The 25,906-nt window shown below is 47.4% G+C and overlaps 1 long non-coding RNA gene across 1 annotated transcript; it reads left to right on the top strand.

Annotated features, from left to right (window-relative positions):
• The first annotated feature begins 17,736 nt into the window (after positions 1-17,736).
• On the top strand, positions 17,737-25,400 carry LOC147102762 (uncharacterized). The gene is made up of 2 exons (XR_015073087.1): positions 17,737-18,093; positions 24,059-25,400. It is a non-coding gene; the product is annotated as an uncharacterized LOC147102762 (long non-coding RNA).
• The last annotated feature ends 506 nt before the right edge of the window (positions 25,401-25,906 follow it).

Here is a 25,906-nt window from a genome sequence, read left to right as displayed (position 1 = left end):
AACCTGAAGCATCTACCTCGGCAGTGAATGTACCTGATGATGATGTCCAAGACATAAGAGACCAACTAGAGGAGTCACCTCAGCAACAAGAATCAGAGACCCCTGAAAGGCGTTATCCAACTCGAATCAGGAGGCCTCCTGAGAGACTGAACCTTTGAACTGTTTCTACATGAAGTTGTATATGTATATATGTTATTATGTTATGTTAAATGGGGATATAACTGTTAAGCTAAAAAGGGAGGATTGTGGTGTATGTAACTTATTCCACCTTAAGAGAACTTAAACCTGTTCCACCTTAAGAGATGTACTACTTTCTCTGGCTGCTGTATACAGTAATACCGGTGGTGACCACACCGGTATATAAGTGCTGTGTAGTAATTTGCTGGGTAGTACAGCCCTAACCTCCGAATAGTAAAGACCTATTGAAAAGTTATTCTTGTAGTCTGTGTCAGTAATTGACCTTAAATATAACTGGAACACACAGACTTAACAGCCACTACTCGGCTTCTTGGCGCTGTCGGAGGTTGGAACGCCTCAATACCCCTGTAACAGGAGTCTGACTTTCCCTTGCTGCTGGTAGTCTCTTCTGATCCGCCATTTTACAGGGGTACTGTGTGTCTCCCACGCTGCTGGTAGTCATTGCATTGCATTACCCTCAACTGGCAGTACTGTACTTAATCAAGCATCTTCCGCCATTCATATAACACAACATTCTGTAGGTGAGTACCCAATTACTGTATACAGTACTGCACATTTCTTGATTTTTTAATTTTTCTTTGTTAAAAATAGCCTCGGTAGATAACCCTCTCCGTCATCCGGAATTTTTGATCAACCGGCAACATGCCGGTCCCGTCGGTGCCGGATACCAAAGAGTTTCCTGTATGACCTTTCTCAGATAATGAGACCAAAACTGTGCACAGTACTCCAGGTGTGGTCTCACCAAGGCCCTGTACAATTGTAGTAAGACTTCCTTACTCTTGTACTGTATCCCCCTTGCAATAAAGGCCAACATGCCATTTGCCTTCCGAATTGCTTGTTGTACCTGCTGTTACGTCCGTGTATAATAAGATACAGACTGCAGCAGAAACGGTACAACAGGTGTTTACTCAACGTGGCTCACAGTTGAACTGATCTGTACAGGTTACTACTCAGGGTTATATACAGGTGTGGTCACTGCCGGTACTGCAGTATACATGAGCTGTAAAAGATAGTTCCCCACTTAAAGGTATATACATTACACCTGCATGCTAACTTCTTGTGTTTCTTGTATGAGGACACCTAAATCTTTCTGAACACCAACATTTCATAGTTTCACACCATTTTAAAAAATTCTGTTTTTCTATTCTTCCTACCAAAGTGAATAGCCTTACATTTCCTCACATTATACTCCATCTGCCACCTTATTGTCCACTCACTTAACCTGTCTATATCCCTTTGCAGGCTCTTTGTGGCCTCCTTACAGCTTACTTTCCCACCTAGCTTTGTATCGTCAGCAAACTTGGACACATTGCACATGGTCCCTTCATCTAAATTATTAATATAGATTGTGAGGCCCAAGCACTGATCCTTGCGGCATCTCACTAGTTATAGCCTGCCAACTGGAAAATTACCCAGTTATCCCTACTCTCTCTTTTCTGTCCGTTAACCCATCCTCTATCCATGCTAATATATTACGCCCAATCCCATGAGCCCTTATCTTAGGTCGCAACCTTTTATGTGGCACCTTATCAAATGCCTTTTGGAAATCCAAATATACTACATCCACTGTTTCCCTTTATCTACCCTGCTAGTTACATGCTCAAAAAACTCTAATAAATTTGTTAGACACAATTTCCCTTTCATAAAACCATGTTGACTCTGCCTAATCATGTTATGATTTTCTAAGTGCCCTGATACCACTTCCTTAATAATGGATTCCAGCATTTTCCCGACGACTGATGTCAGGCTAACTGGCCTGCAGTTCCCCGTTTTTTCTCTCCCTCTTTTTGTGAATAGCGGGGTTACATTTGCTACCTTCACTCTGCTGGGACAGTTCGAGAATCTAGGGAATTTTGGAAGATCACAACCAATGTATCCACTATCTCTGCAGCCACCTCTTTTAGAACCCTAGGATGTAGGCCATCAGGTCCAGGGGATTTGTCGGCTTTTAGTCCCATCACTCTCCTGACTTGTGCCTTGTAGATGGTGGAAAGGCTTTGGGGAGTCAGGAGGTGAGACATTCGCTGCAGAATACCCAGCCTCTGACCTGCTGTTGTAGCTACAGTATCTATGTGGCTGGTTCAGTTAAGTTTCTGGTCAATGGTAAGATCCAGTATGTTGATGGTGGGGGATTCGCCGATGGTAAGGCCGTTGAATATCAAGGAACAGTGGTTAGACACTTGCTTGTTGGAGATGGTCATTGTCTGGCACTTCTGTGGCGCGAATGTTACTTGCCACTTATTAGCCTAAGCCTGAATGTCGTCCAGGTCTTGCTGCACATGGGCATGGACTGCTTCATTATCAAAGAGTTGCACATGGAACTGAACACTGTGCACTCATCAGCGAACATCCCTAATTCTGACCTTATGATGGAGGGAAGATCATAGATGAAACAGCTGAAGATGGTTGGGCCTAATACACTGCCCTGAGGAACTCCTGCAGCGATGTCCTGAGGCTGAGATGACTGGCCTCCAACAACCACAACCATCTTCCTTTGTGTTAGGTATGACTCCAGCCAGTGGAAAGTTTTCCCCCTGATTCCCATTTACTTCAATTTTACTCGGGCTCCTTGATGCCACACTCAGTCAAATGATGCCTTGATGTCAAGGGCAGTCACTGTCACCTCACCTCTGGAATGCAGCTCTTTTGTCCATGTTTGGACCAAGGCTGTAATGAGGTCTGGTGCCGAGTGGTCCTGGTGGAACCCAAACTGAGCATCGGTAAGCAGGTTATTGGTGAGTAAGTGCCACTTGATAGCACTGTCGACAACCCCTTCCATCATTTGGCTGATGATTGAAAGTAGACTGACAGTGCGGTAATTGGCCGGATTGAATTTGTCCTGCTTTTTGTGGACAAGACATACCTGGCCAATTTTCCACATGGTCGGTTAGATACCAGTGTTGTAGCTGTACTGGAACAGCTTGGCTAGAGGTGCGGACAGTTCTGGAACACAAGTCTTCAGCATGACAACTGGGATATTGTCAGGGCCCATAGCCTTTGCTGCAGTGCACTCAGCCATTTCTTGATATCACATGGAGTGAATTGAATTGGCTGTAGATTGGCTTCTGTGATGGTGGGGACCTCAGAAGGAGGCCGAAATGGATCATTCACTCGGCACTTCTGGCTGAAGAAGATGGTTGAGAATGCTTTAGCCTTGTCTTTTGCACTCGCATGCTGGGCTCCGCCATCATGATGGCAAGGATGAGGATGTTCATGGAGCCTCCTCCTCCGGTTAGTTGTTTAATTGTCCACCACCATTCACGACTGGATGTGACAAGACTGCAGAGCTTTGATCTGATCAGTTGGTTGTGGGATCACTTAGCTCTGTCTGTAGCATGCTGCTTCCACTGTTACCGGTATTACTATTAGTTATCGGTGCAATTTCAGTGAGTAACTGTTAGTTACTGGTGGAATCAAAGTTTCTCCCACCTCTGATTTCCTCCCTGTGAATACCTCCTCCACCTTCATTTTCCCCTCTTCCCTGCCCTCGGTTTCCCTTCTTCACCTGCTCACGAGTGGCCGCTTGGTTTTCGGAACTTCTCACACAGTTGCTGGCGTGAAACCATGAGCAAAGATACTGAACTGCAGGTGGTCCAACCTTTATATGGTAAATGCAATAACATTTGCAGATGTCACGTGATCAGATGTCACATGATCAAACTTCCAGGAATACGTCCAACCAAAGTTGCCAACCCCAAGACATCATGAAGCAGCAGACGTAATGCACTTCAGTCATATTTATGTCGACAAAGAGAAAATAGAACAAGTTTTCAGCTAATAAAAGATGCCTTAATTGATCTTGTATTTCAGTCTCTTTTTTTATAGGGTGGAAAACTGGGAGTAGTGCTAAAATCTTTAAAACCGACTCTTTCGTATTATCTCCTGGTTTTCATGCAATTTTTGTGTCCACCTCCACTGCCATTGTTGTTAAATGTTGGCTAAAACTTCCCCCCAACTGTTTAAATTGACAATTTAATGATAGCACCAACAATGATTTGGCCTGGATCTTGAGAGACTACCTGAACTCAAGCACAAGGCTGCCATCAGATCATATCTTAAAACAAATATATAAAATTAATTTTAAGATGTTCCACTTTTTTCCCCATTCCAAAATGACATGCAGTTTACCCTTTCCTCAACATATTCTTCCTTGGCCAGCAAAGTGAGCACGCGACTTGTTCCTTGAATCTGTAACCAGTTGCTGGGAAGTAAATGACAGTGGTCTAGTCTAACTCACCTGTTTTTTTCCTTCTTCCCTGTGAGAAAGCATTGAGCCTCTGCTTGCTGCCTCCCTCTGACAACCAAGATGCTTGCTGCTCTTTGCAGGATTATTATCCATTGTGATTAATTTTAGATATTCTATGGGATTCCACTGTGAGATGGTTGGTAACAAAGCTTTTGTTCTGATACTCAACTTTGCATACAGTGGCCTAGAAATTGAGTGGGCTTAGCGCCCATTTTGCGGCACTAGAGGGCATTGCGCTGGACTTACAGCCGGTTTTGAAATTGACTAGGGCCCAACATCGGCGTTACACCGGTAGCGCTGCGCCGGCACCGATGACGTCATCGGTGTGCGCAGCGTCCCGGTTGCCGTGGTGACGGGCCCCAGCGCCGAAATTCAGTTGCGGCCGCCTCGCCCGTGGCAGCCGCAACTAAGACTCTGGCAACAGAGTCTTACACGACTTTGCGCCGGCGCATAAAGGTGGAGCGGCGGCCGGCCGCTTTCCCGCCGGCCGCCTGCCCGCACCTCCCTCCCCGGACTCCCCCACCACCCCACCGCGGAACAGATGCTTCTCGGCTGCGAGCCCGGCACTTCCCCGAGGTGCCGGGCTCATTTTTGTGGCGATTTAACCAGCCAGCGGGCGGGTGCAGGCAGCTCCTCCTTAACTGAAGGAGGAGGCCTGCACTTCCCGAGCCTGCTGCACCGCATCGGATGCCGCAGCGCCGGAATAGCGCCGCAATGCGGCGCGTAGCACCAGTTTTCAGGCGCAAACAGCCTTCAGTAGCGCCGGCAGCCATTTGGGCGCGGCGCTACTGAATTTTTGGCGCGCACAGCGCGACTTAGCACCGGCGCTAAATTTCCGGCGTTATGCCCCGGCGCAGCGCAAACTCAATTTCTAGGCCAGTAAGTTCAATTTTGCAACTGCAGACTGAAGTTCTCCGTCATTATATACTGGAGAAAAATCTCGGGCTCCAGAGAAACATACACAGAAAAACAGTCCTTGATATACAATTTATATATTTTAGAATTTCATCGCCAGTTACAGTAACAGGTTTCCATGTGAGGGTCTTAAACTTGCTCATTAACATCTGTGACTGGTATGGTAAAATCAATAACCCTTTCTTGTTCGATGAATGATATTAGGTAGCTAATGGCTGAATATACCTAGAACCTACTTCTCCAACATAGGAGTGTTTTTCTATTTGGGGAGTGCAAAACAAATCAACTTTTGTGGTGATCATCATCTAATAAGTTCAGTTCATCCGCTGTTGAAACCCTCACCCATGCCTTTGTTACCTCTAGACTTGACTATTCCGACACACTCCTGGCTGGCCTCCCACATTCCACCCTTTGTAAACTTGAGGTGATCCAAAACACTGCTGCCCATATTCTAACTCGCACCAAGTCCCATTCACCCATCACCCCTGTGCTTGCTGACCTACATTGGCGCCCACCCCGGCAACGTCTCGATTTTAAAATTCTCATCCTTGTATTTAATTCCCTCCAAGGTCTCACCCCTCTCTGTCTCTGTAACCTCCTCCAGCCCTGCAACCGCCCCCCACCCCCCCACCCCCCCCCCCCGGGGGATCTCTGAGCTCCTCCAATTCTAGCCTATTGCGCATCCCCAATTTTCATCACTCCACAATTGGCAGCCGTGCCTTCAGCTGCCTAGGCCCTAAACTCTGGAATTCCCTCCCTAAGCCTCTGTGCCTCTCTACCTCTCTCTCCTCCTTTAAGTCGCTCCCTAAAACCTACATCTTTGACCAAGCTTTTGGTCACCTGTCCTAATATCTCTTTATGTGATGCTCTGTGTCAAATTTTGTCTGACAAGGCTCCTGTGAAGCGCCTTGGGATGTTTTTTACTTTGTTAAAGGTGCTATATAAATGCAAGTTGTTTTTGTTGGGCAAACGAAAGAGGTTTTTTCTGTAGTCTGCTGAGAAACTTTTATAAAAAGTCCCTGATTCTCTATTTCTTAGCTTTCCTTAGTATCCTGACAACAGCATCTTCTAGTGACAAAAGGCTTTTAACAATCACGCCAGTAAGTGGGAAAACATAACCTTTGAAACTTTTTTTTACTGCATACTTAGATGAAATGTTAAAAACTAATTATTGTCAGAAACTTGATACCGGAGGGGTCTTGTGGGTGGAATTTTCCCTCATGCATTACGGATGAAGGAAAAATTTCAATGACAACTGCTAAGATTTAGTCACAAGATCTGCAGAAATTAATTTCAGTAAGATTATTGGACTAAGTTGAACCTAACAGAACCAACCTCCTTCTCTTCACCTCACAATAAACTAGTTAGGTGCTGATATCATGCTTTATTGGGTGATTTCTGTAGTGAAATTGCTGAATTTTATAGACCTTTAAAAATGCAGTTGGGAAAATGCACTGTAATTGCACAAGGCTGCACAATATCACATTTAAGAGTGTGATTTAGAATATTTTCATTGTGCTTAAAAAAAATGTCATTGAGAATTCAGTTAAGCATATGCTTTTTTTTACTCTGCAGGTTAAATGACCTCATGACTTCACTAGTATCTATTAGAATCTCAAAATGTTAACACTTTCTTTAAAATCAATATTTGCTATAATACTACTGCACCAATAGTACAGTATACTTTTGTTGTAGATCAGCAAAGGTTAATAAGCCACATAGTTCCTTGTAAAACATTGTTTTCTTTTTCTAGCTCTTCTTGTGATAGCCTGTGCCAATGCCTTCCTGTAAAGAGATCCTATGAAGTGTGCAAGGGCAGTGGGGGTGGGGGTAAGATGACTCAGCCTCTTATATATTCGTCTTTCGGATAAGACGTTAAACTAGGCCCCCTGTCTACCCTCTCAGGTGGATGTAAAGGATCCACGGCACCATTCGAAGAAGAGCAGGGGAGTTCTCCCGGTGACCTGGCCAACATTTATCCCTCAACCAACACCTAAAACAGATGATCTGGTCATTTATTGTGGAACCTTGCTGTGTGGAAATTGACCACCGTGTTTCCAACATTACAAAAGTAACTACACTTCAAAAGTACTTAAATGACTGTAAAGCGCTTTGGAGTATCCTGAGATCGTGAGAGGCTATATAAATGCAAGTCTTTCTTTCTTATTTTCCTTTTTACTGGGGAAATGTTTATTTTCCACTTACTGCTCAACTCCACCAGTCCATGCTACACCACAATATGCTCCCAATCTTATTTCAATTGTGTGAATTTCTATCGCCTTCAAAGAAAAGCACATTTACTACATATCATAGTTAAAAAAATATCTTAGTCCCTATTTTTGTTGATGGCGCTTCTCATGTTTTAAAACCCTCAAATCAAGATTTTTTTTCAATGTCTGTCTGATGATTTTTCAGCATTGACCACACAGATGCTCCATACTGTTTAGAGATGGAAGTTAATTCAACCTTGTCTTGCTATTTCTGTTTCTGTATATGAGTACTTTGTGCATTGAGTGCTGTTGGAGTTTTGCTAAGTGGGAGAAAAATCATTTAAGTGTATTTTGTGAATTTTAGTGTGTTAAGAAGTCAATTATTTGAAGCTTAGACAGCACTGCGGAGGCGGAGCAGCAAGACGAGTCAACCAAACAGGCTCCACAGACAGTATTCAAGGAGGAGGTTGGTGATCAGCTGGTTGGTTGGTTTTCTTCCTTCTCTTCTCTTTTATACCTTTAAGTTGGTAAGTCCTATTGAATAGTGGTGTGATATTATCATATATATCCGGGCAGGGTCTTCATAACTAATAATAAGAAATTAAATTAATTATATAGAATGGAGCAGGTGATGTGTTACTGTTGCGAGATGTGGGAGCCGGTGAACCCCATTGAGGCTCACGGTGATTACATCTGCGACAAGTGTTTGCTGCTAGAGGAACTCAAGTTCCATGTTATGGAGCTTGAGACCGAGCTTCAGACACTGCGACACATCAGGGAGGGGGAGAAGTTCCTGGACTCTATGTTTCAGGAGATGGTCACACCTATGAAGTTAATTACTGCAGATGTAGTCCGTGGTCAGGGACAGGACGGTGTGACTATGAGTGAGGAAGGTACAGGGATCCAGGATGTAGTGTTGAAGGAGACGCAGCCCTTGTTCTTGTCCAGCAGGATCGAGGTTCTTACTCCCTGTGAGGGCGGGAGCGGGGACTGCAGGGAGGATGAGCAACCTGGCCACAGCACCGTGGTACAGGGGGCCATTCAAGTGGAGGGAGTAAAAAGAAATGTTGTAGTGGTAGGGGATAGTATCATTAGGGGGATAGATAGGGTTCTCTGCAGTCAAGAGCGGGAGTCCCGAAGGCTGTGTTGCCTGCCTGGTGCCAGGGTTAAGGACATCTCTTCTGGGCTGGAAAGAAACTTGGAGTGGGAGGGGGAGGATCCAGTTGTCGTGGTCCATGTTGGTACAAACAACGTAGATAGGACAAGGAAGGCGGTTCTGTTAAAGGAGTATGAGCAGCTAGGGGTCAAATTAAAAAAACAGAACCTCAAGGGTAATAATCTCTGGGTTATTACCTGAGCCACGAGCGAATTTGGCTAGGATAAATAAAATTAAAGAGTTAAATGCGTGGCTCAAAGACTGGTGTGGGAGAAATGGGTTTTGCTTCTTGGGACACTGGCACCAGTACTGGGACAGGAGGGAGCTGTTCTGTTGGGACGGACTCCACTTGGCCAGTGCTGGGACTAGAGTCCTGGCGAATCATATAACTAGGGCTGTAGAGAGGGCTTTAAACTAATTAGTGGGGGGGAGGTTTCTAGAGAGCAAATAATAGAAATGACAACAGAGAATGTCATAGACTTAGGTAGCAGTGTGGGAATTAAAAAACAGAATGTGTCAGGAAGGGACAGAAGGCATGGAGTAAAAAGTAAAGTACTAAAAAGGGAAAAAACAGGAACTAAGTGTTACAAAACATATTTGAAAGTTCTTTATCTGAATGCACGTAGCATTCATAACAAAATGAATGAGTTAATGGCACAAATAATGACATATGGGTATGATCTTGTGGCCATTACAGAAACATGGCTGCAGGGTGACCATGACTGGGAATTAAACATACCAGGTTATTTAACAATCAGGAAGGACAGGCAGGAAGGGAGAGGAGGTGGGGTGGCTATGTTAATAAAGGAAGGAATCACTATAATACAGAGAAATGATATTGGGTCAAAGGAGCAGGATAGTGAAACAGTTTGGGTGGAGATAAGGAATAATAAGGGGAAAAAAACACTAGTGGGTGTAGTCTATAGGCCTCCGAACAGTTGCAACTCTGTTGGACGGAGTATTAATCAGGAAATAGTTGAGGCTTGTAATAAGGGGACAGCTATAATTATGGGGGATTTTAATTATCATATTAACTGGACAAATCAAATTGGGCAGAGCAGCCTTGAGGAAGAGTTCATTGAGTGTATTAGGGATGGGTTTCTTGAGCAGTATGTAACTGAACCGACCAGGGGGCAAGCAACCTTAGATTTGGTCCTGTGTAATGAGACAGGATTAATTAAAAATGTCCTAGTAAAGGATCCCCTTGGAATGAGTGACCATAACATGGTTGAGTTCCATATTCAATTAGAGGGTGAGAAGGTTGGATCTCAAACAAGCGTGCTGAGCTTGAATAAAGGAGACTATGAAGGTATGAGAGCGGAATTAATTAGAGTGGACTGGGAAAATAGATTAAAGGGTAAGACGGTACATGACCAGTGGTGTACATTTAAGGAGTTATTTTACAACTTCCAAAAATATATTCCACTGAGGAAAAAAGGGTGTAAAAGAAAAGATAGCCATCCGTGGCTAAGTAAAGTAATTAAGGATAGTATCCGACTAAAAACAAGGGCATATAAGGTAGCCAAATCTAGTGGGAGGATGGAAGATTGGGAAGTCTTTAAAAGACAGCAAAAAATAACTAAAAGATTGATTAAGAAAGGGAAGATAGATTATGAAAGTAAATTAGCAAAAAATATAAAAACAGACAGTAAAAGTTTCTATAGTTATATAAAAAGAAAAAGGGTGGCTAAAGTAAATGTTGGTCCCTTAGAGGATGAGACCGGGAAATTAATGGTGGGAAACATGGAGATGGCAAAAACACTGAACAATTATTTTGTATCAGTCTTTACAGTAGAGGACACTAAGAATATCCCAACACTGGACAAACAGAGGGCTCTAGGGGGGTAGGAACTAAATACGATTAAAATCACTAAGGAAGTGGTACTTGGTAAAATAATGGGACTCAAGGTGGATAAATCCCCTGGACCTGATGGCTTGCATCCTAGGGTCTTGAGGGAAGTAGCGGTAGGGATTGTGGATGCATTGGTAATAATTTTCCAAAACTCACTGGACTCAGCAAAGGTCCCGGCAGATTGGAAAACTGCTAATGTAACACCCTTATTTAAAAAGGGTAGTAGGCAGAAGGCTGGAAACTATAGACCTGTTAGCCTAACATCTGTGGTTGGTAAAATGTTAGAGTCCATTATTAAGGAGACAGTAATGGGACATTTGGATAAACATAATTTAATAGGACAAACTCAGCATGGTTTCATGAAGGGGAAGTCATGTTTGACAAATTTGCTTGAGTTTTTTGAGGAAGTAACATACAGGGTGGATAAAGGGGAACCAGTGGACGTAGTGTATTTAGACTTCCAAAAGGCATTTGGCAAGGTGCCACACAAAAGATTATTGCTCAAGATAAAAAATCACGGGATTGGGGGTAATATTCTGGCGTGGGTGGAGGATTGGCTCTCTAACAGAAAGCAGAGAGTTGGGATAAATGGTTCGTTCTCAGATTGGCAACCAGTAACTAGTGGTGTTCCGCAGGGGTCAGTGCTGGGTCCCCAACTCTTTACAATCTATATTAACGATTTGGAGGAGGGGACCGAGTGTAACATATCAAAGTTTGCAGATGATACAAAGATGGGACGGAAAGTAGTGAGTGAGGAGGACATAAAAAACCTGCAAAGGGACATAGACAGGCTAAGTAAGTGGGCAGAGATTTGGCAGATGGAATACAATACTGGAAAGTGTGAGGTTATGCACTTTGGCAGGAAAAATCATAGAGCAAGTTATTACCTTAATGGCAAGAAACTGGAAAGTACTGTAGTACAAAGGGATCTGGGGGTCCTGGTGCACGAAACTCAAAAGGTTAGTATGCAGGTGCAGCAAGTGATTAAGAAGGCCAATGGAATGTTGGCTTTTATTGCTAGGGGGATGGAATATAGAAACAGGGAGGTACTGCTGCAGTTGTACAAGGTATTGGTGAGACCGCACCTGGAATACTGCATACAGTTTTGGTGTCCATACTTAAGAAAAGACATACTTGCTCTCGAGTCAGTACAAAGAAGGTTCACTCGGTTAATCCCGGGGATGAGGGGGTGGTCATATGAGGAGAGGTTGAGTAGATTGGGACTCTACTCATTGGAGTTCAGAAGAATGAGAGGCGATCTTATTGAAACATATAAGATTGTGAAGGGGCTTGATCGGGTGGATGCGGTGAGGATGTTCCCAACGATGGGTGAAACTAGAACTAGGGGGCATAATCTTAAAATAAGGGGCTGCTCATTCAAAACTGAGATGAGGAGAAACTTCTTCACTCAGAGGGTGGTAGGTTTGTGGAATTTGCTGCCCCAGAAAGCTGTGGAAGCTACATCGTTAAATAAATTTAAAACAGAAATAGATAGTTTCCTAGAAGTAAAGGGAATTAAGGGTTACGGGGAGCGGGCAGGAAATTGGACATGAGTCTAGGTTCGGAATGGTCATGGCCCTGTGGGTAGTGGAGTGGGCCCAGGGGCCGTGTAGCCTTGTTCTGCTCCTACTGTGTTCTAATTCTGTGTTAGATTTCAGGAGATGGTTTTAATCCTGTTCCTGGCTGGGGTGGAGATCGCCTTTACAGAAGGTAAGTACTGTAGAAAATATAGGGACAGAGTGATCTCCTGGAAGAATTTCGATCGCCTAGATGGGTCGGAGAGGAATTTCCCAGATTTTTTTCTCCCAAATTGGCCATTGGGTCTTTATCTGGTTTTTCGCCTCTCCCGGGAGATCACATGGGTTCGGGTGGTTGCAGAGTGATAGAAGATTTGAGGTTAGGATCAGATCAGCCATGATCTTATTGAATGGTGGAGCAGGCTCGAGGGGCCGATTGGCCTACTCCTGTTCCTATTTCTTATGTTCTTATGTTCTTATGACGTGCAGAAAATTATATTTCTGTCTGGAAATTCATTCTTTATGTTTTAAACTTATTGGTAACCCTGGTCTATAGGTAGTTAGGCCCATTTCAAAGAAGCACTATTTGTAATGGCTATTATCTACAAGTGTCACACTGAGCATTGCAACAGATATGGCTAAGATATGCTCACGATGCGGTCTCCTCTACATTGGGGAGACGAAATGCAGATTGGGTGATCGCTTTGCGGAACACCTCCGTTCAGTCTGTAAGGGTGACCCCGAGCTTCCGGTCGCCTGTCACTTTAATTCTCCGCTCCATTCCCACTCTGACCTCTCTGTCATTGGCCTTTTACACTGTTCCAATGAAGGTCAACGTAAGCTCAAGGAACAGCACCTCATCTTTCGATTAGGCACTTTACAGCCTACTGGACTCAACATTGAGTTCAACAATTTCAGACTATAACCCCTATCCCATTTTTTCAGGCGGCAGCTGTTGATGATTCTGCCATCCCCATTTGTAACATTTAATCTCGCCTGCCTTCAATCCGAGCACAGACTGTTCCTTTAGTTCCTTCCTCCCCTCCCTTTCCCTGCCTCTGCACCTGCTTAAAACCTGTTACTTCTCTAACTTTTTCCAGTTCTGACGAAGGGTCAGACCTGAAACGTTAACTCTGTTTCTCTCTCCACGGATGCTGCCTGGCCTGCTGAGTGTTTCCAGCATTTTCTGTTGTTATTTCAGATTTTCAGCATCTGCAGTATTTTGCTATTGGCAAAGAGGTAAATGTGTGCATGCACAGTAGAGCATCAGCTTTGCTGTTGATCCTGATAGTCCCCATGTTCTCTTGTAAAACTGAAACTGGACAACAAGCAGGGAAGTCTTTATCATAGGATTGTTTTCAAATACTTCTTCATTCTGTGCCAGTTTAAATTCTACCAGTCTCCTTTCTTCCATTTTCCTTCTCTTTTGATATCTGGAGTTGGTCGTTTAAAACCATTTATATAAATGGTATGCAATGTGAAAAATATTATAATGTGGCCTCGGGTACACTTCTTGATTTACCTTTATGAGGAAAAACTTTGTAGTACCTTTCCTCAAACATTAAAATGATTTAGCCAGAGTCGATGATAGAGTGTATTGTGGCTGGTCTATGGGGGAAAAGCTGGTTTGTATTGAGCCAGAATTTGCGGTATCCCGGATGACGTACTCTCAGCGTACGCTGTCGTAATCCATTTGAAAGGTCCCGCAACTTCTGGGTTTCTGCATGCGCTTGTGCATGCGCGAAATCCGGAACTTGTGATCTGTCAAGGTACGCCTTGACAGATCTTCCGAACCGCGTGGAAAAGCAGCATTGCTATTTGCCCAACAACTGCCCAGCAATTGCCCACGAAACTCTTACGGCTGGTAAAAACAGGCGTAGGGCCTGCTTTCATCAGCACAACTGTATATATAAGCCTTAAATTAAACATTTAAAAATAAAAAATTATGCACATACACTTTAAATGAGTTTAGACAAATATTGGCCTGGATTAAGATGTTTAAAATTATTTATCAAAAAATTACAATTTTATTGAGGTTGGTGCAATGAAGGGACTTATGAATAAAATTGAAATTCATTACATTTATATTTATTATTAGAATTGTGTAAATTGTCTAATTATTTGGGGATTCCATTGCATATCATTGGGGATTCCCTTCGTAAATAATTGCAATGGAATTCTCCTTTGTGATTGGAGGACCTGACCCACGTGATCCCAAGGACGCTTCCGAACCGCCTGCGTCCCTGGGATCCGTGAGCCTTTACGCAGGCGTACGCCTGGAGGCTCGAGACCAGAACTCTCTGCAGCCTGTACACCAGGAGGTAGGTTCGGATTTGTTCGCGGCTCGGAGGCGTGCGCTGGCTATACGCCTCTGACTGTTAGATCCGTGGTTCAGTGGCTATGCTGTTATTAAATAATCACACGGATGCTGTACATTAACAATAAACAGGTCTTTACTGGAGGAGGGTAGTCTCAAGACTGGGGGTACAGAGGCATGCGCAAAGCTTATATACAGGTGTGGTCACTGCCGGTACTATTACAGTATACAGGAGCTGTAAAAGTAGTTCTGACTTAAAGGCACATACACTACACTGACCACAATTTCTACCCTATTACTTTAAAAGATCTGAAGTCCTTTTGTGTGTAAACAGCATTAAATTCACTGCATTAAATCCCATCATCTTTGAAGATATCTCAATCCTTGCCCCTATATACCCATATATACAAAAGCAAAATACTGCGGATGCTGGAAATCTGAAATAAAAACAGAAAATGGTGGAAATACTCAGCAGGTCAGGCAGCAGCATCTGTGGAGAGAGAAACAGAGTTAACGTTTCAGGTCGGTGACCCTTCATCAGAACTCACGAAGGGTCATCGACCTGAAACGTTAACTCTGTTTCTCTCTCTACAGATGCTGCCTGACTTGCTGAGTATTTCCAGCATTTTATGTTTTTATCCCCTATATACCCAGTTGGACCAACTTGGCAAGAAAGTTACCTGCCAAACTCTGGAGGAAAGATTTTTACAAGCTGAGAAGAACCAGACATATTCTATACAGGTGCCCAGCTCTGTAACCCTCCCACATTGTGGGGAAGATTGGTCATTCTCACCAGATCAGCACAGCTCCTGGTTTCTTTCCCCAACTTAGCTTCAAATAACCAACACCCGCCTCGCCTGAGCAACACTGCACAGCCCGCGGGCCAAGAGAAACTCCCGGAACTCAGCGGGAATGGGGCAGTCCGGGGCGGTGAGAGTGAGAGGCCCGGGAGGCGGAGGGAGGGGCCGGGGCTGGGGCTCGGAAGGGGAGGGAGAGGGGCCGGGGCCGGGGCTCGGAAGGGGAGGGGCCGGGGCTCGGAAGGGGAGGGGGAGGGGCCGGGGCTCGGAAGGGGAGGGGGGGAGGGGGAGGGGCCGGGGCTCGGAAGGGGAGGGAGAGCGGAAGCGGCCGGGGCTCGGAAGGAGAGGGGCCGGGGCGGAGTAGCAGAGGGAGCGAGGCCCTGGCTCCGGGGCGGGGAGGGGGGAGCGAGGCCCGGGCTCCGGGGCGGGGAGGGGGAAGCGAGGCCCGGGCTCCGGGGCGGGGAGGGGGAAGCGAGGCCCGGGCTCCGGGGCGGGGAGGGGGAAGCGAGGCCCGGGCTCCGGGGCGGGGAGGGGGAAGCGAGGCCCGGGCTCCGGGGCGGGGAGGGGGAAGCGAGGCCCGGGCTCCGGGGCGGGGAGGGGGAAGCGAGGCCCGGGCTCCGGGGCGGGGAGGGGGAAGCGAGGCCCGGGCTCCGGGGCGGGGAGGGGGAAGCGAGGCCCGGGCTCCGGGGCGGGGAGGGGGAAGCGAGGCCCGGGCTCCGGGGCGGGGAGGGGGAAGCGAGGCCCGGGCTCCGGGGCGGGGAGGGGGAAGCGAGGCCCGGGCTCCGGGGCGGGGAGGGGGAAGCGAGGCCCGGGCTCCGGGGCGGGGAGGGGGAAGCGAGGCCCGGGGCGGGGAGAGTGAGCGGGGCGGGGAGGGGGAAGCGAGGCCCGGGGCGGGGAGAGTGAGCGGGGCGGGGAGAGTGAGCGAGCGAGGCCCGGGGGCGGGGAGGGGGAGCGAGCGAGGCTCGGGGAGGGGGAGCGAGCGAGGCCCGGGGGCGGGGAGGGGGAGCGAGCGAGGCCCGGGGGCGGGGAGGGGGAGCGAGCGAGCGAGGCTCGGGGAGGGGGAGCGAGCGAGCGAGGCTCGGGGAGGGGGAGCGAGCGAGCGAGGCTCGGGGAGGGGGAGCGAGCGAGCGAGGCCCGGGGGCGGGGAGGGGGAGCGAGCGAGCGAGGCCCGGGGGCGGGGAGGGGGAGCGAGCGAGCGAGGCCCGGGCTCGGTGGCGGGGAGGGGGAGCGAGCGAGGCCCGGGGGCGGGGAGGGGGAGCGAGCGAGGCCCGGGGGCGGGGAGGGGGAGCGAGCGAGGCTCGGGGAGGGGGAGCGAGCGAGGCCCGGGGGCGGGGAGGGGGAGCGAGCGAGGCCCGGGGGCGGGGAGGGGGAGCGAGCGAGGCCCGGGGGCGGGGAGGGGGAGCGAGCGAGCGAGGCTCGGGGAGGGGGAGCGAGCGAGGCCCGGGGGCGGGGAGGGGGAGCGAGCGAGGCCCGGGGGCGGGGAGGGGGAGCGAGCGAGCGAGGCTCGGGGAGGGGGAGCGAGCGAGCGAGGCTCGGGGAGGGGGAGCGAGCGAGCGAGCGAGGCTCGGGGAGGGGGAGCGAGCGAGCGAGGCCCGGGGGCGGGGAGGGGGAGCGAGCGAGCGAGGCCCGGGGGCGGGGAGGGGGAGGGGGAGCGAGCGAGGCCCGGGCTCGGTGGCGGGGAGGGGGAGCGAGCGAGGCCCGGGGGCGGGGAGGGGAGCGAGCGAGGCCCGGGGGCGGGGAGGGGGAGCGAGCGAGGCTCGGGGAGGGGGAGCGAGCGAGGCTCGGGGAGGGGGAGCGGGCGAGGCTCGGGGAGGGGGAGCGGGCGAGGCTCGGGGAGGGGGAGCGAGCGAGCGAGGCTCGGGGAGGGGGAGCGAGCGAGCGAGGCTCGGGGAGGGGGAGCGAGCGAGCGAGGCCCGGGGGCGGGGAGGGGGAGCGAGCGAGCGAGGCCCGGGCTCGGTGGCGGGGAGGGGGAGCGAGCGAGCGAGGCCCGGGCTCGGTGGCGGGGAGGGGGAGCGAGCGAGGCCCGGGGGCGGGGAGGGGGAGCGAGCGAGGCCCGGGCGGGGAGGGGGAGCGAGCGAGGCCCGGGCGGGGAGGGGGAGCGAGCGAGGCCCGGGCGGGGAGGGGGAGCGAGCGAGGCCCGGGCGGGGAGGGGGAGCGAGCGAGGCCCGGGCTGGGAGGGGGAGCGAGCGAGGCCCGGGCTGGGAGGGGGAGCCAGCGAGGCCCGGGCTGGGAGGGGGAGCCAGCGAGGCCCGGGCTGGGAGGGGGAGCCAGCGAGGCCCGGGCTGGGAGGGGAAGCCAGCGAGGCCCGGGCTGGGAGGGGGAGCCAGCGAGGCCCGGGCTGGGAGGGGGAGCGAGCGAGGCCCGGGCTGGGAGGGGGAGCGAGCGAGGCCCGGGCTGGGAGGGGGAGCGAGCGAGGCCCGGGCTGGGAGGGGGAGCGAGCGAGGCCCGGGCTGGGAGGGGGAGCGAGCGAGGCCCGGGCTGGGAGGGGGAGCGAGCGAGGCCCGGGCTGGGAGGGGGAGCGAGCGAGGCCCGGGCTGGGAGGGGGAGCGAGCGAGGCCCGGGCTGGGAGGGGGAGCGAGCGAGGCCCGGGCTGGGAGGGGGAGCGAGCGAGGCCCGGGCTGGGGGGCGGGGAGGGGGAGCGAGCGAGGCCCGGGCTGGGGGGGGGGGGAAGCGAGCGAGGCCCGGGCTGGGGGGCGGGGAGAGGGAGCGAGGCCCGGGCTGGGGGGCGGGGAGAGGGAGCGAAGCCCGGGCTCCGGGGCGGCCTGCTCGGCCTCCACAAACACAGGATGCGGTCTCTCTCTCTCTCTGCGTTGCCTATGGAGTGTTCGAAGATTCAACATCTATCCCCATGTCTAGATCCTCTCTACACGACCAGCCAAACACAGGTAATTGATTTTAAACTCTCATTGCTTATTGAGAAACAATCCGGGACTTCTTTAGAAATGCTGTTAAAAGGGTGTGATTATATCTCCTCCCCAACAGGAAGCGGAACAGTGTTTTACAATTCATGTTTCTTCCCAATACCTCTTTACTTGGGCTTAATACAAAAAGCTTCCATAGGCAAGCTTCCATTGTTTCACCCTGTTCTTGCCCCACAGAACCTATTTCTTCCTATCGTGACTCTTCTTCCCCTTGTCCAGCCTCTTCCGACCTACATCCGCGACTCCCCCGTCCATCCCCCCGCCAGGGCAGCCGACAGGCCTTTTGCTGCTTCCTTGAACGGAGGCCCAACCAAACCCCATCCAACACCACCCTGTCTGCCTGGCTGAAATTGTTCTTGTCTTGGAACAACTTCTCCTCTGACTCTTCTCGCTTCCTCCAAATAAAAGTTGTCACTATGAGAACTCGCCAGTCCTATTCGGTGGGCCCCCCTCCCTCACCTTTTCTGGTATATTGATGACTATTGGTGCCGCTTCATGCTCTCGTCCTGAACTGGAAAATTTCATAAACTTTGCTTCAAATTTCCACCCCTCCTTTGTCGTCTTGTGGTCTATCTGGCTCTTCCCTTGACTTCTCTATCACCATTTCTGGGGATAGGCTGTCAGCAATATTCCCTCTAATTTTGTTTGGTGCCATGCGACCGCTTTAAGGGGCCACGCTGGCCATTTAAAATACCGCGCATGCACCGTTTTTGTATTTAAAAGCCAGCTGTGCGGTCCCTGGAGCGCTGCACAGCTTACAGGGAACATTGGCTGTCAGCCAATATCTACAATAAGCCCACTGACTCCCACAGCTACCTTGATTACACTTCCTCCCACCCCGCTTCCTGTAAGGACTCTATTCCATTCTCCCAGTTTCTCCGTTTCCATTGCTGTTCTGACGATGCCATTTTCCACACTAGTGCTTCCGATAGTCTTTTTCCTCACTGAGGATTTCCCTCCACCGTGGTTGACATGGCCCTTGACCGTGTCCATCCCATTTCCAGCACTTCTGCCCTCACCTCTTCCCCTCCCTGCAAGAACCATAATAGGGTTCCCCTTGTCTTCACCTTCCATCCCACTAGCCTCCACATTCAACAGATCATTCCCCTGCCACCACCAAACACATCTTTCCCCCTCCTTTCTCAGCAGCCCGAAGGGACCGTTCCCTCCGAGACACCCTGGTCCACTCTTCCATCACCTCCAACACCTGCTCCCCTTGTTACATCATTCCATGCAAGCACAGGAGATGCAACACCTGCCCTTTCATCGCCTCCCTTCCCACCGTCCAAGGCTCCAAACACTACTTCCAGGTGAAACAGCGATTTACTTGTACTACTTTCAATCTAGTATACTGTATTCGCTGCTCACGATGTGGTCTTCTCTACATTGGGGAGGCCAAACGCAGATTGGGTGACCGCTTTGCTGAACACCTCCGTTCAGTCCGCAAGCATGACCCTGAGCTTCCGGTCACTTGCCATTTTACAACCTTCCGGATCCAACATTGAGTACAGCAATTTCAGATCATAACCGTTGCTCCCATTTCTTTGGACAGCAGGTGCTATTTACAGTGTGCAAGGGTTGTTTATTTGCTCTGGTGCACTCGTATATTACAAGTATCAGGTTAGATTTTCAATTCAGAGTGAGAGGCTTGCCTATGGTAGCTTTTTGTGTTAAACCAAGTAAGACGATAGTGATAATAAACATGACTTGTGGAAAAGTCTAAAACTAGAGGTCATAAATATAAGATAGTCACTGATAAATCCAATAAGGAATTCAGGAGAAACGCCTACCCGAAGAGTGGTAAGAATGTGAAACTCGCTACCACAGGAGAGTAGTTGAGCTGAATGGCATAATGATTTTAAGGGGAAGCTAGATAAGCACATGAGGGAGAAAGGAATAGAAGGATATGTTGATGGGGTTGGATAAAGAGGGGTGGGAGGAGGCTCGTGTGGAGCATGGACCAGTTAGACCGAATGGTCTATTTGTGCTGTAGACTCCATGTACAGGAAACTCTTTTTTTTATCCGGGACCGGCGTGGTGCCAGTTTATCAAAAAGTCTGGATTACAGAGAGGTATAGTAAAAGGTACGAGAGCCCCATACACGGCCACAGATCCGGGCATCCCTGTTGCATAGCAACAGGTGCAGGAAACCCGGATACACGGCCACAGATCCAGGAACGGCCACTACAGGAAACTTTGGTTTATCCGGAGGGTAATTGTCCGGAATGCTTGAGCCACCGGCAAAAATCAGGAGCCGTTTCGTTAGGTTTTTTTTTCTTTTCGTTGCTTTTTTTTTTCACCAGTCAGGCTCTGCAAAGTCTCGCTGAAGCTGTTGCTAAGCTACAGAGACGCTTGCAAGGTACGGCCGACTGTTTAGAAGCTGTAACAGGGTTTGTTGCCAGATACAGAGCTCAAAATCTCCGTATGTTTCAACATTAGCGCCGGTTTGTCCGGCAGTTTTGATGGGACGGCAACAGCTCGGTCCCATCAGTGCCGGATAGCACAAAGTTTCCTGTAATATGAAGTAAAACTTACCTGAACATGTTCCTGAATTTTTAAGAGATTTCCGGTTATTTAGGTGCCGGTAAATCGAGAGTTTCCTGTAACTCTGACTTTTAACATGCCATTCACTTGCTGTTGGTGAGGAGATCTAAACAACCCTTTTAATATAGTATTTCCAGAGGAGTCCTATCTACAGTAAACTCTTGTTTAAATGGCACTTTATCATCCAGAATACTTTAATAACTGGCAAAATACATATATCTCATTACAAAACAACACCTCAATAACTGGTAATCTTGCCGAATCCAACCAGCACTCGTTTTGCCGAGTCCGAGTCTCCCGCGGTGGCCGAGTTAGTCAGTGGTGATGGTGAGTGGAAAAGCCGCACCATGGTAGGTATACCTCTGTTATCCAGAATTTTTCATCAACCGGCACCATCCTGGTCCCATAGGTGCCGGATAAGAAATGGTTTACTGTATTTGTGTTAAGAAATTTGTATTGGATGCATTTTTTTTTAAGCATCCAAAAAAAAATTCTAATGAAACGAATATTTTAATATCAGTCCCTTCATAAAGATAAGCTCAGAGAGCTGGTCCAGATGTGAATGCGATCTTTAGGACTTGACGCACACATTTTCAGTAATGCTGTGCGTGTAATATGGTCTTGGGTCTTTACTACTGGGTTTTGCCATGTACTCAGCAGGTTAATCCTTGACCTAGATTAATAAAAGTTGATCTGGGCAGTAACAGGTGTGAACATTTTAAAAGTTGTAATGTTCATGTATAATGCTGCATACAAAATAATTATGGACATTTATTTTTCTGCTGACATGACTCTTCCATTCATTGAGATGTCAAAAATTATATTGTGAACAGTCACTGAACATTTGTAAATATTCTCTTGCCTATCACAGGCAGATACAAAATTTGCCCCTGAATCAGGTGGTGTATAGATTCCTTGCACCAGTGAGTTTACTCCCTTTTACGTATTATAAAGTACTGACAATGCTATCTAGATCTATTGTACTGTCTCATGCATTTTTATCATGGCACAACATGTTACATATAGACGATAGCAAAATACTGCAGATGCTGGAAATCCGAAATAACAACAGAAAATGCTGGAAAAACTCAGCAGGCCAGGCAACATCCGTGGAGAGAAATTAGAGTTGACGTTTCGGGTCGAAACCCTTTTTCAAAACTGGAAAGGAAATAAAATAGATCGAAGGCAGGGCTGCAATAGAACAAAAGAAGTAAAAGAGACATTAAGAGGTATTCAAAACCAGACGAGATGGTGATAGGACAGTGGAGACAAAAGACGGCTCAGATTAGGTGTGAAGTGTACTGGCAGAAAGAGAGACAGCTGCCATGTGGGAGAGAGAAAAAAAGGGAAGGGGGGGGGAGGGAAAACCCAAAACAAAAGTGTGGAAAAAAATATAAGTAAAAATGTAATAGGGGCCGGGGTTATGATCTGAAATGTTACATATAGAGCTGTTTTTGTTAGAGGAGATTAAGGGGTGATTGTTGAACGAGGAAACATAATTATAAGAATAACTAAAGATTTAGGACAGAGAACAGGAGAATCTTTTTCACTGACAAAGGGTTCTGATGCGGAATGCACTACCAGGGTTAGTGATTGAGGCAGACACCATGTTAACATTTAAGAATAGGTTAGATAGGTTGAAGAAAAGGGGAATAAAGGCATGTGTGAACAGGGCAGGCACATAGAATTTTGTGTGGCCAGGGTGAAATTATTTCTGGTAGAGAGCTCATCCTGTGGCATAATTGTAGTTCTATGCAGAAATATATAAGCTCGGAATTTGCGGTCCTGATGACGTTGGCCGTCGCTTTGCCTTTGAAACTGACCGCAACCTCTGGATTTAGCGAATGCACAACCTAACGAGGAAATCTTGAAGTTGTCATTCATTGCTCCTCCACAGGCTGCGCTGTGCCCACCTCCCACAGAGCCGGCAGTCAGTGAAATATCTCAAACTTCGGCTCTTCTGCAGTAATACTGCTGTTAAATACCCTGTTATAAGTTGGACCCCTTTGGATTAGGTGTAACTGGAGTTTTAACAGCATATTGACTGTTAAACAAAGGTTATGGCCCTGAAAAACTAATTTTAATTTTGTGCAGTGTCAAATTTATCCATTTTAATAAAAATTTAAGTAACTTATTTTTAAAAAATTACTTTTTTTTAAGTTGGTTAATCTTTATTTCAGGTTTGCCTTTTCCCCATGCCAGAGCCTCAATCTTTGTTTTGCTCGCTCTTAACATTTAAAAAAAAAGTTAGAATTAAAGGAGCTTACCAACTTCCTGCTTGGCTGTCTGTAAGAATTCTGCGTTTTGATTGACTGCTTAGACAGCTTGTTGACGTCGCAGCAGCCCTTTGCTGGGAACCCCCATCAACTGCCGTTGATTTCAATTACGCGTCGGAAAACCTGAAATTCTCGACACCGAGATCGCAAGATCTTTGTGTGAAGCTTACTTTGGGATCAGTGGCATATGCCTTTGCTTCGCCGCTGGCTGCAAGTTCCGGGCCAAAAACTTAAGAGTATAGATAATGTGTTGCTGAATGGCCTACTCCTGCTCCTATGCTCGGGTACTGCCAACACGCAATGCTGTGAAGTGACGGGGGGATTTATTCCCCACCCCCGCAAGGTGAATGTCCAGTCTTGTCTGCGCAGCCTCTGGAAGGAGCACTTGTACAGTTATTAGTGGAACCAGAGTATCGTGTATTTCATCCTCCACCACCAAACATGTGGAATGCCCCATGTCAGTCTAAACAAAAGGGAATGAGATTTTTCCAGATTTAAGTACAGGAAACTTGCGATATCCGGCACCGACGGGACCGAGCTGCTGCCGATCTATCAAAACTTCCGGATAGACCAGCACTAATGTTGAAGGATACGGAGGTTTTCATCTCCGTATCTGACAACAAACACTGTTGCTTGACAACAAACACTTGCTTAGCAACAGCTTGTAAACACTCGGCCCGTATCTTGGAAGCGTCTCTGAAGCTGTTGCTAAGCTACAGAGACGCTTTCCAGAGCCTGACTGTTTTTATTAAAAAAAAATGCTAGGAGAAGGAAAAAAACCTAACCAAAACGGCTGCTGATTTCTGCCGTTAGATCGAGGTTTCCGGACATACAACCTCCGGATAAACCAAAGTTTCCTGTATATGCACTCTTTGGAGGTAGCTGGAAGTGTAAATGTTTTGCCAGATGTGCTGTTGGCAGCCTGTGGTTTTAGAGCGTGACCATTTTGGAGGCTTTTGGTTTTCCCTTGCAGTGCGCTCCCGTAAGGTTGGTATCTACAAGTACAAAAGGTTCTTGGGGCGTATTGATCATTTGTTGTAAATGTTTGAATGCTTGCTAAGAAATGCATTTATAATTAAGGAAAACTAATGGTGTGCATTTATTTTCAGGTTAATGGCAGGCATGTGACAGAACAGATGGTGTTGGTAATGGAAACGTAACCACAAAGAATACTTAATTTGGAGTGATTTCAGAATTCCTATAAAGTGTTATTTGGTCTTCACCTTTCTTTCCCTGTTGATTAAAATTTAACTGCACATATTGTCTTGGGGGGGACGGTTGAGCAAGAACATGATGAAAATAGTCTTAAATTGAAAACGAAGTCAATCTGTATATTGATAATACACATTCAGTGGTTTAGATTATGAACTGATACTGTTTTTGTGTTCATTGAGTAACTCCAGTACTAATTAGTATTTAGAGTATTGACTGTTTGATTCACCAGTTTTTCCCCTTCCACTTTTGGGGATTTTTAAAATTAGTTTTTAATGGCATTACAAATTCACACTTAAGCATATTATGTACCATAAAACTTTATTGAAAAGGTGGTTCTTTAAGAGCTAAGAACACTTGTAATCTAGTGGCTTTAAAATGAGTTATCTTGTTCTATGCAATAAACATTATATTAATATCCATATTTCTATAGGAGTTTAATGTTTAAATCAACCTGACGAGGGGTCATTGACCTGAAACGTTAACTCTGTTTCTCTCTCCACGGATGCTGCCTGACCTGCTGAGTATTTCCAGCATTTTCTGTTTTTATTACTATCCATTGCCAGTTTTCTATGTCCCAATAAAATTTCACAGCTCATCCTAGTTGGTCATAGGGAGAAAGATTTTTTTTCTTAATTCCCCCTAGGAAAAAAAAACTCCAGTCGACTTTTCTTGGAACACTTCCGTAGAGTGTCTGCACATCCCACACTCAATTTTGTAATTTGATACTGTACTTGCCAAAACAAGTTATGTGGCTTTTTCAAAAATGGGACTGGTGGATGTTTAATTCTGAGAAAATACACGTTGATGCAAATGATATTTGGGGACCTTGTATGTAACACAGCTGAGATAATGCCCTTCCCGTTACACACACGTTTTAGCAAACTAAATATGGGAGAAAAAACAAAACTTTTGTCCTTTTTTGCTGATTTGTTTGCTTTTTGCACGTTACTTATTTAGTCGAAATTGAATTCTTCCTCACCTGCTGATTCATCCAAACCCGATCAATTCAGGTCCATTCTTCTCATTTCTTCCCCCTTTTGAATTTTGTTACTGTTATTAATTATATATCCTCACATGTTTAATGTTTAAATCAATAACTGTCTTATTTGTTCTGGGGTTGGCTGTTAATTCTGTTTTCTTTGGAAAAATGTTTACAATGTAACACAATTTATTCTATGTAAAGTTTAATGTCATATTTTATATTTTAATATAAATAAAACTGAAGCCAAGGAAGAACCTCTAGCCTATACACTTTTTATAATTGTTGCATGTGGTCAAGTGTTAGTTTTAATAAAAGTAGGTCGAGACAAAACAGTAATTGGAAATGAAAATAAATCTAAGTACTTATGGATTTTGTCAACCATACACTGCAGACAATGGGGTCGTTCGGCCCGACTACCTGCCTCTCTTCTGTGGCCATGTTCGCGCCTGGGTGGCCCTGGAGATGGAGCACGCGGTGTCCCCCGGCACGCTAGAGGCCTTCCGCGACCGGTGGGGACTGGAGCGCATCATCACCCTGGCCAAAACAATTTTAATTTAAGTTTTATTAGTTACAGTCTATTTGTTTAAGAGTACATCATAAGAGTACACTGCAGACAATAGAGGAAGAAACAAGTAGAAAAGACTTGTTGATCTGTTTCATTTAGCATTCCGCATTCAGACAACCAAATGTTGACAGGGAAGTGGATTAGTTTCTGATTCTATTGTAGCTGATGATGCACTCATATATAATCGGGAACTCT

This window comes from Somniosus microcephalus, chromosome 21 (genome assembly GCF_052327205.1).
Source record: "Somniosus microcephalus isolate GS21.2 chromosome 21, FLI_Smic_1.0, whole genome shotgun sequence".
Classification (NCBI taxonomy): domain Eukaryota; kingdom Metazoa; phylum Chordata; class Chondrichthyes; order Squaliformes; family Somniosidae; genus Somniosus; species Somniosus microcephalus.
Note: the sequence above shows the minus strand (reverse complement) of the source record. Positions and strands in the feature narration are given on the sequence as shown.